At 43.3% G+C, this 16,420-nt stretch overlaps 1 long non-coding RNA gene across 1 annotated transcript in view; it reads right to left on the bottom strand.

Moving 5' to 3' along the window:
• Window positions 1-14,290, bottom strand: part of LOC112672606 (uncharacterized) — a 73,953-nt gene extending 59,663 nt beyond the window's left edge. The window contains exons 1-4 of the long non-coding RNA XR_003144382.3: window positions 13,751-14,290; window positions 9,151-9,233; window positions 8,359-8,529; window positions 3,449-3,601 (exon numbers count right to left, since the gene is read on the bottom strand). This is a non-coding gene — a long non-coding RNA (uncharacterized LOC112672606). The remainder of the gene's footprint in view (window positions 1-3,448; window positions 3,602-8,358; window positions 8,530-9,150; window positions 9,234-13,750) is intronic.
• Between the last annotated feature and the right edge of the window lie 2,130 nt (window positions 14,291-16,420).

The following is a 16,420-nucleotide window of genomic DNA, read 5'->3' as shown; positions in this document are numbered from 1 at the left end:
ATTAGGGCACAGATGACAAAAGAGTTCTAGGAGCTAGCAGATGGCACCTGGTACACAGGCCCTTCAAGATGAGCAACAGCTGGAGAAGGAAGGTGAAATGCTCCAGGGCAACTTGTTTTGCATATGAATTGCTGCATTTCTGATCAGGTTTCCCTGAGGCTTAGCAGAAGGAAGACTTTTATAAAGTTTTCTCTTTAGGAGATACTGCAGGAAAGAAAAAAAAACTCCACTGAACACCATCTCTCCCTTTTTAAAAAACTGTTGTAAACACAGTAAAATTTATCATCTTCATATCCCATTTCCTCAGCCCCTGACAGCCGCCCTTCTGTTTCATACTCCTGCAAGTGGTCAGGGGAGGGGGGAGTGAGAGAGAATCTCCAGAAGACCCCCTGCTGGGTGTGGAGCTCCGTGTAGGGGCTGAATCTCTCAACCCTGACATCATGACCTGAGCTGAAATTAAGTCGAATGCTCAACCTCCTGAACCACCCAGGCACCCCTCTACTTTCTGTTTCTATAAATTTCACAACTTTAGATGCCTCATATAAACAGAATCATTCAGTATTTGGTTTTTTGTGATTGCTTTATTTCATACAACAGAATGCCAAGATTCTTCTATGCTGTAGCATGTGACAGTGCTTCTTTTCTGAGGCTGAACAATATTTCATTGTCTGTATATGCCACATTTTATTTACCCATTCATCTATCTCTGGATATTTGGGTTGCTTCCACCTTTGTTTCTGAGTAGGCTCTACACCCAACATAGGGCTTGAACTCATGACCCCAAGATCAAGAGTCTTGCTCTACTGACTGAGCCACCTGGGTGCCCCAAGTTGCTTCCACCTCTCAAGTGTTGTGAACAGTGCTACTATGACCAGGGGTGTGCAACTGTCTCTTTGAAGCCTTGCTTTCAATTCTTTCGGATAGATACCCAGAGGTGAGATGGCTGGATCATATTTTTAACTTTTTAAGGAAATTTCATACTGCTTTCATAGTGTCTGCACCATTTTACATTCCCACCAACGGTGCACAAGAGTTCTGATGTCTCCACATCCTTGCCAACCCTGTTATTTTCTGCAGGGGTTTTTCCGTAGTCGCCATCCTAATGAGTATGAAGTGATATCCCATTGTGGTTTTGATTTGCATTTCTCTGATGATTAGTGATGTTGAACATCTTTTCATATGCTTATTAGCCATTTGTATATAATCTTTGGAGGAATGTCTATTCAGTTTTAAACCCATATTTTAATTGGGTTATTTGATTTTTTTGTTGACAACTTGCCGGACTGCTTGATGCATTCTGGATATTAACCCCTTATCAGAAAGGGGTTTGCAAATATTGTCTCCAACTTCAAAGATTGTCTTTTCACTCTAGGCATTGTGTCCTTTGATGCACAAAAGATTTTAAGCTAGATATAGCCCCATTCATCTATTTACTTTTGGTGGCTTATGCTTTTAATGTTATATCTAAAAAAAAAAAAATCATTGCCAGGTCCAATGTTGTGAAGATTTTCCCTGCATTTTCTTGTGTAAGTTTGATGTCTTACATTTAAGTCTTTAATGCATTTTGAGTTAATTCTTGTAAGTGGTATAAGAAAAAGGTCCAACTTCATTCTTTTGTGTTAGGAAATTCTGTTTTCCCAGCACAATTTGTTGAAAAGATTCTTTCACCTTCTTTTGACTTTCATATCATGAGAGTGGATCAGTAGGGCTGCTAATGCCCTCCTTCTTACAGACTCAAGACACCCCAACCAGCCAAGGAAGAGAGGAGTTTAATTCACACCTCTCTCATGTGAGCCTGCTTCACGGTCATTGTTCATCTTGCACTTGCAGACACAGCCCTGACTTTGCTGTGTCTTTCAGTTTGTTGGATATTCAACTATTTTCAGCTCAGCTTTCTGACCATGGGGAATCAGGTTTGCTTCATCTGTTTCTCAAGACTTCTGAAAAAATCCTATATTCAATACACAACCCAGTGAAGCCAATTTCTTTTGCCAAAACTCGCCAGGTTTCATTTTATCTCCTGAGTGCTTATCGATGTGGGAAACAAAGGCAAAAGAAAAAATTGAATCTCCTTACTACTTAACAGCCCATTGATAAGTCCTTGAAATAGGCAGAGTGACCTTCCTCTTGCTGCTCAGCTGCCTCAATGCTGACACTTTGCTAAAGGTAAAAGGTAATCTCAGTCCGACCCCCCGAGGATCCTGTGAGTCTTCTTCAAACATACAGAAATTCCTTCAAAAACTTCCTTTGTCTCAACCCCCCAAGATATACATTGGCAGTCACCCTGCAACCATATGGCCCCTGAGATACATCTGAAGGGTCCCATGACTGAGTTTTTACTAAACAGTAATAAATGACCTTTTCCTAACAATAGCTAGCCCCCTGAGGGTCCTGGAAGCCTTGTTTTCAAAATATCTTGGAGATTTATGCTACCCCTAACCCTCTCCCCACTTGAAAATGTATAATAGACCATTCCCTCACAACCCCAGTGCAGCTCTTTCTGCCCATGGGTCCTGCGCCCATGCTTTGATAAAACCACCTTTTTGTACCCAAAGACATCTCAAGAATTCTTTCTTGACTGCTCCAAATCCCAACTTTTCCACAACACTTATTAATCAGAATTACAATTTTCCCCATTTGCTAATGTTTCAGAGACTCTGGGCAAAATACGTGTGATGGGATTTTTAAAGGTTTTATTTTATTTAAACTCTATTTCCTTGCAAAAATTATCTACAGCAGCTTAATGTGTTGTATAGTAATTTCATCTCATTTCTTGAAATTTCACTGATCATTTTAGCTTAGGTCAACTGACAGAGTATAAAACCACCACAGTCCACCCTTTGTCAGCTAAGCATCCGTACATACCTCTTCTAAACCATACTTAACTTCCAAATAGAGACAATAGCAAAATCATGCTTCCACTTGCCCTCAAGCAAATATTCCTTGAACCATTGAAAACACAGTCCCCCCAAAAAAGAGGATACAGAATCTTTTTATGCATCTTTGGGTCATTTTCATTCCTCTTCTGAGTCATACTTTCCTTTTGAAATCCTGTAACTTAAATACTGAGATATAAAGTTAACTACTATTAATACGTCTTATGTAGGATGGTGGGAGAAGGGGAAGAGAGGAACAAAGCAATACATACACAAGTATGGACATGTCATAACAAGGAAATGCTCATAACTGTTATGGCTTCTGTAACTTATTTCTGCAAGTCACCATGTGGTTATAGCTGGCATAACTTTCTTCCTTCACTATTTACTCCATATGCATTTTGTCTTCAGCAAGTATGTCAGCTAGTCATGATGCCTGCCAAGGTGACCCAAACCTTTGATTCTAAAGGGTCTAGGCTATTAGAAGTCAAAGCTGAATTTTATTATTGTGCTTTTCCATTGACTTTATTCATAGGGCATGGGTATTTTAAGAGGTATCAAAAGGTACTTACCTCTACTGCATAGAAGCAACACTTGACAGTGAGGATCACTCAGTCCAGTCAGTATAAAACTCTTCTTTGCCTGTTGATTCACTGTGATAAGGAGCCCAAAGTGGCTGGCTGGTGGCCTCAGCTTCCCATTTAATGGAACCATTGCTTTGTCTCCTGGTGGAAGCAATCATCCGTTGGGAACTAAGATTTCTAGACAAGCAGGCCCAAAGCCTCAGACAGGAAAGTAAAACTTTTAGGTCACTAGGGATAAGAAGAGCCACTCTGACATTCACTCCTTGATTCCCAGTCCCAAGAAGGTAATGAAAACAGCACCATATATTGGCTCCTGACTTAGAGCATATGATCCCAGCCCTACAAGGTGTTTTTGCCCAACTGGCACTGTAAATGGATATTCTAAAAGGCAATTCAGGGTCTACCAGGTTAGCTGCTTCAGGGCAATGTGGATATGGTTAAATGAGTAAGTTCCATGAGCATGCATCTACTGACACTTTATCTGCTCTATCCTAATCTCATATACATTGCTTATATTGGATGATGGAATGCTACTAGGTACACCCAACCTTATGGCTTGGTGGGTGGGTAACATCCAATTTATGGTAGGTGGCTCAGGTCACATGCTCACTTAATGGCCTGCGGTTAAATATCTGGTGCTGCCCAGTAGCACTTGCAGATATCTGTGATAAAACAGCAACAAGAAAAACACACACAAGTTGGATAACTTGCCTCAAGTTATCCAGTGCTCCTTATTTTCACTAAAATATTCTGTGGCAGCAACTACTTGGTTACCTGTAAAACTATGGGAGCAGGTAAAGAAATCTATGGAAGGTTGCTGACTTCACATTTGTGATGGGTCTGTAGGGTGAAGTAACTGTAGGGTGACAGGGATGAAAGTCAGGAAGAAAAATGAAGAGGGGGATCCCTGGGTGGCGCAGCGGTTTAGCACCTGCCTTTGGCCCAGGGCGCGATCCTGGAGACCCGGGATCGAATCCCACATCGGGCTCCCGGTGCATGGAGCCTGCTTCTCCCTCTGCCTGTGTCTCTGCCTCTCTCTCTCTCTCTCTCTCTCTCTCTGTATGACTATCATAAATAAATTAAAAAAAAAAAAAGAAAAATGAAGAGGGAGAGGTAAGGATATAATGGGAACTATAAATATTGTCTAGAACACACACTGACAAACTGGAACCCACACACAGATTAGAACAGGTATCTATCTAATCATCAGACCCGATGATGTAACTGGCAGAAGCTGGTGTCCCTTGCCACTGAGTTGCACATGCACCCGCCCCAGGACCTGGACAAGCTGGTGGAAGCGGTCCTAGGAAAGGTGGAGGAGTTGTGAGCTCACCAGCACCAATAAAGTGAACTATCAACAAGGCAACGGGCCTGTTGTAGCAGGGGCATGCTACACTGACCTTCAGAGGGTTGTGGCTGCCACTTCACTTCTGCTAGTAAATCTTGTGCAAAATCCTTTGATGACCAGCCTCAATCAAGAATAAGACATGGCAAGGAATTCTGGGAAACAAAGTTCCACCTACATTGACATGATATAAAGCCAACACAAGGATGGAAATCATTCCTTAGATTGCTGGGAACCTCTAGGAACAGTTTTTCAGGAATAAGTTTCCTAGTCAATGTCACTTTTTTTTCTTTGACATTCATACTCATTTGACTACAATTATTATGTTTTATTATGATCATCATCACAGCTAATCTTCATCACACATTTACTATATGACAGATATTAACCAAATACTTTGCATCTTTAGTTCACTTAATTCTCACAATCATCCTATGGGGTAGGTCCTATTATGTCTCCATTTTACTAATGAGGAAATTAAAGCTTGCGGAGAGGTTACATAGCTTTCCAGGCCTGTACAGAGAGTAAGAGGCTGGGCAGGCATCCAAACAGTCAATCTGACTCCCTTGTCCTTTCTCTTAATCACTAAGCTGTAATAACCTTAACTTCAAACAAGATTCAAATATCCTAAATCATTCACAAATGAAAAGCATAGAATCTATGAATTTGGTTTTGAAGGGAACATTTTAAAGAATATTTGGAATCATAAAAATCTAAATTTAATACTTATGCTAATTTAGGGGTACCATAACTTGCTTCAAATCCCCAGAAGAGCATAAGATTCCAGTACTAGTTTTAAAAGCATTATGATTGAAAATTATTTATATTCAGCTCATATAGGATAGGAGAGCAATGCTAAAGTAATCAGATGAGGTGTTATAAAGACGAGGTAAGAGAAATGTACGTTCACATATTCTTTCACACCTTTAGCTAATATTTGCTAGGAGCACTGTATGGGTGAAGTGTCTATGGGACATAAACTAAGACCTGAGAGTGTTGAGTCTATAAGCAGAGATAAAGCATTCAGTGAGTGGATGTGGCATTTTCCTAAAAACCAAGGTAGACAGACTTTCTAAGAAATGGAAAGATTGAGTAAAGGAGAGTTTAGAAAAGGAAGAAAAATGTCATCTAAGCCTATTTTCCTTTTCATTGTTGGTATTCACAGAAATCCAGGTCTATGGGGGGATCTCCAAATATTTTTAAGTTTGGCCAAAGAGCCTTAAATTCCATGGAAAAACTATGTTTAGGGGAGTCATGAGACCTGGGCCCTGTTTTCCTGTTTCTCCCACTAATTCCTTGGGCGGCCCATTCCCTTTCTTCTCTAGGCCTCAGTCTAATTGTCTGTAAAATGGAAGAAGTGGTCAGGGATGGATGGGGTGCTCTTGAGGACAACAGGTTTTCTTTCTAGTTCTAAATCTGGCATTCTAGGACACTAGACTTTTTCACACAAAGAGGAATAGTCTTAGCCCTCCCTGAGATTATACCCTAGATGCAAAACAAGGATGCTGTCACTGCTGTGCTCCAGCTGATTTTTGTTCTATCATGTTTCCTTCAGTCTCAGGAATAGAGTCATCTGGATACACCATTATTCTGTCATTTTCCCTTAAGGCCACCAGATGGATAAATCACAAGTCCATCTGTGCTGCAGGACAGAGCCAAGAGGGCATGATTCCCAGTGGGAACCTGTCACCTCAAACCCTTCCTACACCAGGGAGACAGATTCATTTCACAAAGGATACTACTGGAAACGCATTCTTAAGACTAGAGCAAATTTTGAGACTGAAAAACAATGAAAGGGCACGTGGTCCTTGACAACCATATTCAGGACTGGGGTAAAAGCAAAATGGTTTAAACTGATCAGGGTACAAAAGCAAACAGACTGAGCTATACCCAAAAAATTAAAAAAAAAAAAAAAGAAAAAGAAACAGGAGTGTGAGTGTGCCTGTGTGTGTTCTGTGGAGAAATTTTAAGACGGGAAAGCAAGCATCCAAGTGCCATGGCCTCTATATTAAGAATAGTCACCATTCCCTGCTGAGAAATCCCAGTCACTAGACCAAGCACATGACATGCATTATCTCATGTCATCCTCCCATTAAACTCATAATGGATGCTATTTCTGTTCCATTCCATGGATGAAGAAATGGCCACAGACAGGAGTAATGCTTGTCCAAATGCACGTGGCTATTAGGAAAAGTTAGGACTTGCATCCAGGTCTAACCCCAGATACCTCTGTCCTTCTATTTACACTGGCCCTTTCAAAAAAGAGAATTGGACTCATCCTATGAAGGCTCCAACATAGTTGGAGGAAAAGTTTCAGTTTGCATACTTCTATCCTTGGACATTGGCCTTGGTCCAGTTGAAGGGGTGTGTTGAGATGCGTGTTATGTGCGCTGAACGTGGATGAAGGAGCATGTTTGGTCACACATACTGAATAAGTGCTGCACGCCTGGTGCTACGCTAGGAGCTGTAAACACAGAAGTGCAAACAACCTAAAACAACGAGGCCACTGCACCCTAGAGATACTTGTGAAAATTGGAGGGTGACGCAGACGGACAGTGCCAGCTTGTGCTTGAGTGGCTTGCTGAGTCTTCTCAGAGGAAGCACTCTTTGAACCGAGCCTCAAAGCACAGTAGGAGGTGGTTACTGAGAAAGGTCTGTATTTAAGAGGAACCTGAGGAAACCAGGGGAAGCGCTAGGAATGCTCCTGTTAGGAATGCTCCAGTTCTCTTTAATAAGCAAGGCTGACCCTCCTTCTCCTTCTCTGCAGTGTGGTTTGAATTAGCAATCTGGAGGTGAGGCACCGGAGGCCTCCAGGCTCGTGAAACGAATGGAGCATGGATAACAGCTCTTCTATGCTCCAGCTGCAAGTCAAAAAACACACAGTCCCAGAACAAGGGGGCAGTCATTATTTATTCTTTGAGAGTCCAGAAGAGAGGGGTCGGTGAGCCTTTAACCTTCTAACAGAAATTGGGACGCCTGGGTGGCTCAGTGGTTTAGCACTGCCTTCAGCCCAGAGTGTGATCCTGGAGATCCAGGATCAAGTCCCACGTCTGGCTCCCTGCACGGAGCCTGCTTCTCCCTCTGCCTGTGCCTCTGCCTCTCTCTCTCTCTCTCTCTCTCTCTCTCTGTGTGTGTGTGTGTGTGTGTGTCTCTCATGAATAAATGAATAAAATCTTTAAACATTCTAACAGGAATTGTTCTCTGTCACTCTATATTTCTGGAGCCCAGGAGCAGTTCTCTGCTCCTGATAGGACTGCTAAAAAAAAAATAAAAATAAATTGAAAAAAAAGGAAAAGGAGAACTAAAAAAACATGGAAGTAAGCCAGCAGGAGTTGACAAAGTCACCTTGTGAACTGAAGAATCCTGCTTGGTTCTCCTCCTTGGCCTGGCTCTCCTGGCATTTATACAAAGCCTTGTAGAGGTGGCATTGAAAATCTGGAATTATGCTTAAAAATAACCAACTATGACGATTAAAAGGACATATGGAAGGAAAGCTAAAACTGGGCTGCAAATTCAAGAGACCAGAGCCTAATTCAGAGTGTGGATCACTAACTTGCAGCAATGAATCCGGCTCGTGTCCTCTTCCACATACTCCTCCCTTCTGACGGTTCTCCGTATTTCTTGTTTCTTCCTTACTATGGCCCCAGATCATCTGCAGGTTTTCCAAGCACTTTCCACTGAGTCGCCCAGGGACTTTCTTTAAGCTTTGTCTCTTCAAACTCCTCTCACTTCCAGGAGAAAAAACAGTGCTGAGTCATGGCCAACGTAACTGAAAAACTTGAAACCCTTGACACTCCACAAATTCCTAATTATGATTATCTGTTCACCCCTTCTCTCTCCAACTGCCCAGCACATCTTTACCTCATGTCTCACAATGATTTTGTTCCAAAAATAGTGCCATTCAATTTTTGAAAAGTGAATCAGACCCTACGTCACAGATGGGTATCTTTCTACTTAAGGAAAACCCTTAACTAAAATAGTTTACAGACTACACAGAGTGTCCTATAAATATTTGCACCCTCACAAATCTGTTTTATAAGTCATATTTTAAGTATCAAAAAATCAGGATGCTACCTTCACTAACTTCTTTAACTTTTGTGTGTCCCTATTATAGTCATTGATGATTTTCATTAAAAATAAGCCTTATAAAGAGTTTCATTCCGTCAAAATCATTGCTTCTTCCCCAAACATGGCAAAACATCGGTCTCCAAATTTTTTTTATAAGACATGGAAAGTATAGGCAGGAAATCTCAAACTCAGAGGGGTGTCCTTATTCATTGACATCAACTGGTGATAGAATGATTTTTTAAGGCACCTCTGAAAATTAAGCCAATTAAATTTTTACCTATCTTAGAGGCAATTTCGTAAGATATTTATATTCTCAAATGAAGTTCCATTTCTTCCCCAAATTATGCTCTCCGGAAAAGTCTGGAGAAAAAGGCAATGCATACAGATGAACTTCAATGAATCTGGATTACCACGAAAGATCTGAGCAAAAGTGATGATGCATTTAGTGGCAACTATTACTTCAAAAGAAACTTTAAGAAGTAACGAGGGATAATACACAGAAACTCTTCATGTATACTATCACACGGAGAGAAAACTGGGCTACCAAAGTTAAGAATGATAAGATTTATTTTTTTAGCTCACCTCCATTACTCAATTTCTACCTTTTGGAGACCTAGTATCTTATGTTTCCTTCCTAGAGTCCCTCAGAAGTAGCCATTTGTGGCATTAAAATGTCTGATGACACAGAATCACCTTGCCCTCCTTCCCCATAGCCCATCAAAGTTCCTCCTTACACAGATCTCCAAAAACATTCTGTCTAGATATACCAGCATTGCTGAAAGTGTGGCCATGCACCAGAAGCATAGGCATCACCTGGAAGCTTGTTAGAAATTCAAGTTCTCTGGTTAAAATTAACAAGACAGGAAACAACAAATATTGGAGAGGATGTGGGGAAAGGGGAACCCTCTTGCACTGTTGGTGGGAATGGGAACTGGTGCAGCCACTCTGGAAAACTGTGTGGAGGTTCCTCAAGAAGTTAAAAATTGAGCTACCCTGTGACTCAGCAATTGCACTACTGGAGATTTACCCCAAAGATACTGATGTAGTGAAACTATGGGACACCTGCACCCCAATGTTCATAGCAGCGATGTCCACAATAGCCCAACTGTGGAGGGAGCCACGATGACCTTTGACAGATGATGGATAAAGAAGACGTGGTCTATATATACAATAGAATACCACTCAGCCAGCAGAAAAGATGGATACCTACCACTTACATTGACACAGATGGAACTGGAGGGTATGATGCAGAGTTAAATAAGTCAATCAGAGGACAATCATCATATAGTCTCACTCATATAGTGAAAGGGATTATAAGGGAAAGGAGGGAAAATGAATGGGGAAAAATTAGAGAGGAAGACAAACCATGAGAGATCCCTAACTCTGGGAAACTAACAAAGGGTTGTGGAAGGGGAAGAGGGTGGTGGGATGGGGTGACTGGATGACAGGCACTAAGGAGGGCAGTTGATGGGATGAGCACTGGGTGTTATATGTTGGCAAACGGAATTAAAATTAAAAATTAAAAGAAATCCAAATTCTCCAGGTACTAAAATCGGTACCTCAAAGAGAGATCTACATTCCACGTCCATTGAGCTTTATCCACGATAGCCAACACATGGAAACAACCTAAGTAAATAGACAGATGTACAAAGAAATTGTGGTGTATACATAATGGATCATTCAGCCTTAAAAAAGATCCTGCTATTTGTAGAATGGATGAACCTGGAGGACATCATGGTAAGTGAAATAAGGCAGACAGAATTTTTTTCCAAAAATTCAGGGGTACCTGGGTGGCTCAGTCAGTTAAACATCCAACTCTTGATTTCAGCTCAGGTCATGATCTCAGGGTCCTGAGATTGAGCCCTGTGTTGGGTTCTCCAGTCGGCATGGAGTCTGCTGTCCCTCTCCCTCTGCTCCTCCCCCCCACTTGCTCATGCTCTCTCTCATAAATAAATCATTAAAAATATTTTTTAACTGCATGATCTCATTTATATATGGAATCTAAAAAACTTGAAGTCAAAGAACCAGAGAGTCAAACAGTGGTTACCAGGGGTGAGGAGGTGGGGGGAAGTCAAAGGGGACAAGGTTGCAGTTGTGTAGGATGAATGAGTCTAGAGATCTAATGTCCGGGCATGAGAACTATAATTAATACACTGAAAATTTGAACACTGAAAATTTGCTGAGTGGATTTCAGATACTTTCCATGACAAAAAAAACAAAAAAGTGGTTAACTGGAGATAGATGTGTTAATGATCTTGGTTGTAGTAATCATTTCACTGTATCAAATCACATTATACACCTCAAATATATGATTTTATTTTAAAAAATAAGAAATGCAAATTCTCAAGCCTCACCTCCACCCAGTAAAGCAGAACCAGAGACCTGTAATGCTGTTTTAACAAGATCCCTATGCGGTTCTCATGTACATTCAAGTTTGAGGTTCCCTGACAGAGAAACCACCAGAGAGAAGTCCAGCAGTGGAGAGACAGATGAGCCAGTAGTAGGACCCCTTTCAACAAAGGGATTCTAATCCACAGCACTTTTACCCACTGTGTGCCAATTATTGACACATGGAATGCAAAATGAAAAAAAGAAAAACTAGAAAATGGTCTAAAGTCTTACTGAATAATTTCCCTGAACTCTGAATGTGAGGATTCAAAATTAATGACTCAAGGTTACTGGAAATGAATGGTATGTCTCACTTAATTCTCCAGGTCTCCAGAGAGAGGCTAATTGGGGCCCATAAATTAGAAGAAATTATTTAACAAGTTGATTAATGTTGAGAAAAGAGGGGGCCCCAAAATGGACACGTTCTGCTGATTTCTAAAAAGAGGATTTAATTAAAATCAATTGCTTCCCCCCACTGTAAACAAGCTGGATCAATCTCTTCTGCAGGGAGTCTCGTCAATGTGCACGAGGAAGAAAATTAGGCCACAGTCAGCAGGATTTCAGAGAGATTCAGTATTTGCCAAAAGACTATTTGTCACCTTCAGGAATGTAAGAATACAGAAGAAAAAAAAAAAAATCAAACATCAATTTCAGCCAAGTATAGATTTTCCGGTAAGTGGGAAAGGGGAGACCCAGCCCCTAGTCATCCAGAGTTAAGTAAATTATTCTCCTGAGTTAAGCTGCTGTCAGACTGCACCTCATAATCCCAGTGTTTGCTGTGTCTTTTTTTTAAAGATTTTATTTATTTATTCATGAGAGACAGAGAGAAAGAGAGAGAGGGAGGCAGATACACAGGCAGAGGGAGAAGCAGGCTCCATGCAGGGAGCCTGACGTGGGACTCGATCCTGGGTCTCTAGGGTCACACCCTGGGCCGAAGGGACAGCACTAAACCGCTGAGCCACCCGGGCTGCCCTGTTTGCTGTGTCTTTGTGATGGTTTGTATACACCGCGGCGTGGTCCCCAGGAAGAGACGGGTTGTCTGGCATTGCTGAGTCCAGGCGAGCACAGCTAAGGCCTCACTACTCGGCAGTGGGCTCTTGGCCCTGCAGATTACCCAGAGCCCCACCCCTCCACCATGGCCTTGGGTCACCTCCCAGACCAGACAGGACCACACCTTCTGCGGGTCCTCCCACCTTCTCTGTAAAGGCCCCGAGCTCCCACACCCCGCAGTCTCCGGGTTGTGTTCCAGTTGGCCCAGCTTCCCCAAAGCTGCAGCTACTCGGGCTCCAGGTAGAGAAGCTGACCTACATGTGAAAAGCAAAGAATCCAGGAGGCCCCGAGCAGGTAGACTGAGCAGCACGGAGCACGCAGAAACGTAGGCCTGCGGTCAGCATGGCAGGCAAAATAATGCCTCCCCAAGAGGCCCGTATCCTGTTCTTGGAACCTATGAGTGTCACATGGCAAAGGGACTTAGGGTTCAGATGCCATGATGCAGGTTGCTGGCCAGCTGACCTGGAGATGGGAGGTCATCCTGGATTCCCTGGGTGGGATCCATTTAATTGCCTGAGTCCTTATGAGTGGAAAGAGAAGGGCACCTGGGTGGCTCAGTTGGTTAAGCATCACCCTTCAGCTCAAGTCATGATCTCAGGGTCTTGGGATCGAATCCTGCATCAGGCTCCCTGCTCGGTTTTCCCGTGGACACGCCCTTCCACCTACTGTCACTGGCTTTGAAGTTGTTAGAGGGAAATAAATACAGGCAACCTCCAGAAGCGGGAAAGTAAGGAAGCAGATTCCTGTCTAGAGCCTCAGAAAGGAGGGCGGGCCCTGCTGACCTCTCAACCTTAGCCCAGTGAGGCCCAGCAGGACCCCTGACCTACAGAACTGGGAGCTCCTACATGTGGGTGGTTTGCTGCTGTAAGGCCCTCAGCTGTGGTGACTTGTCCCACAGATGAACAGGAGGCTCGCAGCAGCAGGGCCCAGGTCAGGTTCTCTGCAGAGAAGCCCTGGCGGCCTCACAGGATCTGCTCTGGCCTGTGTCTCAGGGTCAGATGGGCACAGCCACCACCCAGCTGGCTGGAAGAAGTAGGGAGGAAAGCAAACACCTGGTTTCTCACCATTAATCCATGCCTCGAAGTCTCACAAACACTACATTGGTGCAAATTCAAAGAAATGAGGTCAGCGCCCTCATTATTGATTGTATAAAACAGATTTGATTCACAGCTTTTGGAAAATGAAGCTGTGTGCTCTTTTGACTATTTAGAACAATCCTGATAAAGCAATCTCATCTTCAGATAACATCTCAAGACGACATTATGGGGCTAGTACAATTGTTTCTAATGTACAAAAGGAAAAATGGGACCTCGCATTTAATCGTTTGCGAACTCCCTATTTCGTTAGAAACATTTTGACTTCAATGGCTAATTAGATGTGGCAACAGTATCTAAAATACACACTACTCCATGTTTTTTAAGATTTGTGTAAATCCTTACTTCGGCACCATTCTGCACGGTGGAAGTAATAGAGATCCTCCGACGGGTGATTTTCAGTGGCCTCTAGAGAAAGCAGCTCAAGGGTTGTCCATCACACTCCATCCCTGTCTGCCCGCGGTGGAGACGAGGCCCTGTTAGGGCCAGCTGTTTGGCCTCCAGGCCAAGGTGAGCCACACTTATTGCTGAGGGCTGCAGGGGTATGAGGGCTCCTCTGTCTTCTACACAGGAGCCGGGCCATGGTAGCCCTGGGCGTGGGGACACATAGGGCTCTTTCTTGCTATCTGCTTCTGTGTATGAGGTCCCTGGAGATGGTGGCAATGGTAGGTGGCTTTCCTCTGAAGCTGTTCAGGTGTAGGAGACAAAGGCCTCAGGATGCCTGGGTGGCTCAGTTGGTTAAGTGACCGCCTTCAGCTCAGGTTATGATCCTGGGGTCCTGGGATCAAGAAGCAGGAATTCTGCTTCTCCCTCTGCCTCTGCCTGCCACGCTTCCTGCTTGTTCGTTCTCTCTCTCTCTGTAAAATAAATAAAATAAAATAAAATAAAATCTTAAAAAAATAAAAAAGGAAAGGAAACAAAGGTCAAAGATCAAATGTTGCTTACCAGGGAGATTTGTACTGGGTCGTAGGTCCGAAAACCAACTAACAATCGAGTGTCAGGAGGGTATACTAGTCAGGGCTTGATAGAATCAATGGAATACGTGCAGGGATATATAAGAAGAGACGTATTGCAGGAATTAGTTCACACAACTATGGAGACTGAGAAGTCCTGCCATCTGTCAGAACCCGGAAAGCTGGTGGTGTCATTCACAGGCCTCTGTGAACCAGGAGTACCAGTGTCCAAGGGCAGGAGAAAATGGGAGGTCAATTCAAGCAGGGTGAGTCCATCCTTCCTCCACCTTTTTGTTCTACTGGGGCCCTCCATAGATCTGAAGGGCCACCCACATGGGAGAGGGCAGCCAGGCTTACTCAGTTCACCAATTCAAATGCTAATCTTTTCTAGAAACACCCTCAGACACCCCCAGAACTATTTTCCCTGCCCTCTGGGCACTCCTTATCCCAGGTAAGGGGACACATAAAATCAACCAGCACACAGGGCATTCTCTGCCATTGTGCTATGGTGCCCCCTGGACATCAGGTGACGGGGGCATACTGGGACCAAGGCCAACTGAGGGGAGTCCCAAAGCCATCCAACCTGCCCTTCAAACTGTGGTATTTTAAAAAGAGGGAAATAGGGGTAAAGAATTGAGAAGAGAGAAAGAGAGAGGAGGAGGGAAGGTAGACAGGATCACTTCTGACCAGCAGCCAGTTAGCCTCCCAGTGACCAGAGTCTTGTACAGTGTTTGAACCACCTTCAGGACTTCCCTGGGGGGACCCAGCACTGGCCCTCCAAATGTCAGAGCCAGGAGCGCTCACACTGGAGGGGAGGACACAGCCCAGGTACTGCTTGCCAGACTATTTTCCTTCCACTCAGAACTGCAGAAACATAGGATTCCAATTCCACAGACTCATTTGGAAGCACAAAGTTCAACATGGCAGGATATGGGCGATGCATAAAACCCTGTGCCCGGAAAACATAATGTGCATTTTCCTTAAGCTAATGAGCACCAAGTGAAGCTTTTCTTTTTCCTTTTTCCCCACCTACTGGAGAGCTCAGCTGGAGTGAGGTCAGGAGTTATCGGTCCAGCCTATCCTTTGGAATACACATTTGTTGGAAAATTGCAGCTTTCAAAACAGAAACATGGATTTCAGCGGGTAATGGTAGGCACAACTAATATGTTCTGAGGTTTTACAACATGACTTAAAGATGTGTCACATCTACCAGATGATGCGTGATCAAGTGCTAATTTTTCAAAACTTCTAGAAGGGAGATGGTGTGGAAGTGAGGAGGGGCAGGAGGGGCCTTTTATAATTTATCAGACTTAGCAAAGCAGCTCAGTGGTGTGTGTTCACTACAAGGATGTGTGTGTTAAGCACTCTCCTTCCCTGTTCTCAAATTCTTACTTCATGCCAGGAGGTTCACCTAAATGTCTGACCACAATCTTTCCAAATGTGGAGGCTTTTGCCCCCAGAGAAGATATAACCAAGGTAATTTGATCAGTGGAACAGAAATGATCCATGCCTCACTGAGCCCATGGCCGACTTCTGCTGCATTTTAAAGATGCTGGCATTTATTATCATTGATTACTTGGCTTTTAATTTGACATTTAATATAGCTCCGTGTCTCTGAGGCATTCAAGACATACAGACGTTTCCTTTTTACTCTAAGTTAACATTTTGCCTTTCTTCGTAGCTCATCATTCTTAATCTCCTTTAAACACTTGCTCAAAGCCAACAGCTGTCTTTAGCCTTTCTGTCTAAAGTATTTCCGGTAACGATCTCGCAAGGTTGTCAGTATATTTGAACTTCGATCCTCAATGACATCGGTCTTGGTGAGGCCTGCAATCCTTGGGGCCAGGAGCCTCAACAGTTTACACAGTCTACAAAGCATCCTGTGAACCCATAGCCTTCCAGAAATTCCATACTGCAGCCAGGATGATCACTTTCCATCTCCACCCCTGGGACCACGGTCCTCTATTTCCTGGAGATCCTTTGACTGGGTCCATTCATTCTGCAATAAGCATCCTAAGTGCTGATCAACTCCTCCACAGCACGATTTGCCAACTGGTCTACC

Source organism: Canis lupus, chromosome 28 (assembly GCF_003254725.2).
Source record: "Canis lupus dingo isolate Sandy chromosome 28, ASM325472v2, whole genome shotgun sequence".
Classification (NCBI taxonomy): domain Eukaryota; kingdom Metazoa; phylum Chordata; class Mammalia; order Carnivora; family Canidae; genus Canis; species Canis lupus.
This window is presented reverse-complemented; position numbering and strand designations above follow the sequence as displayed.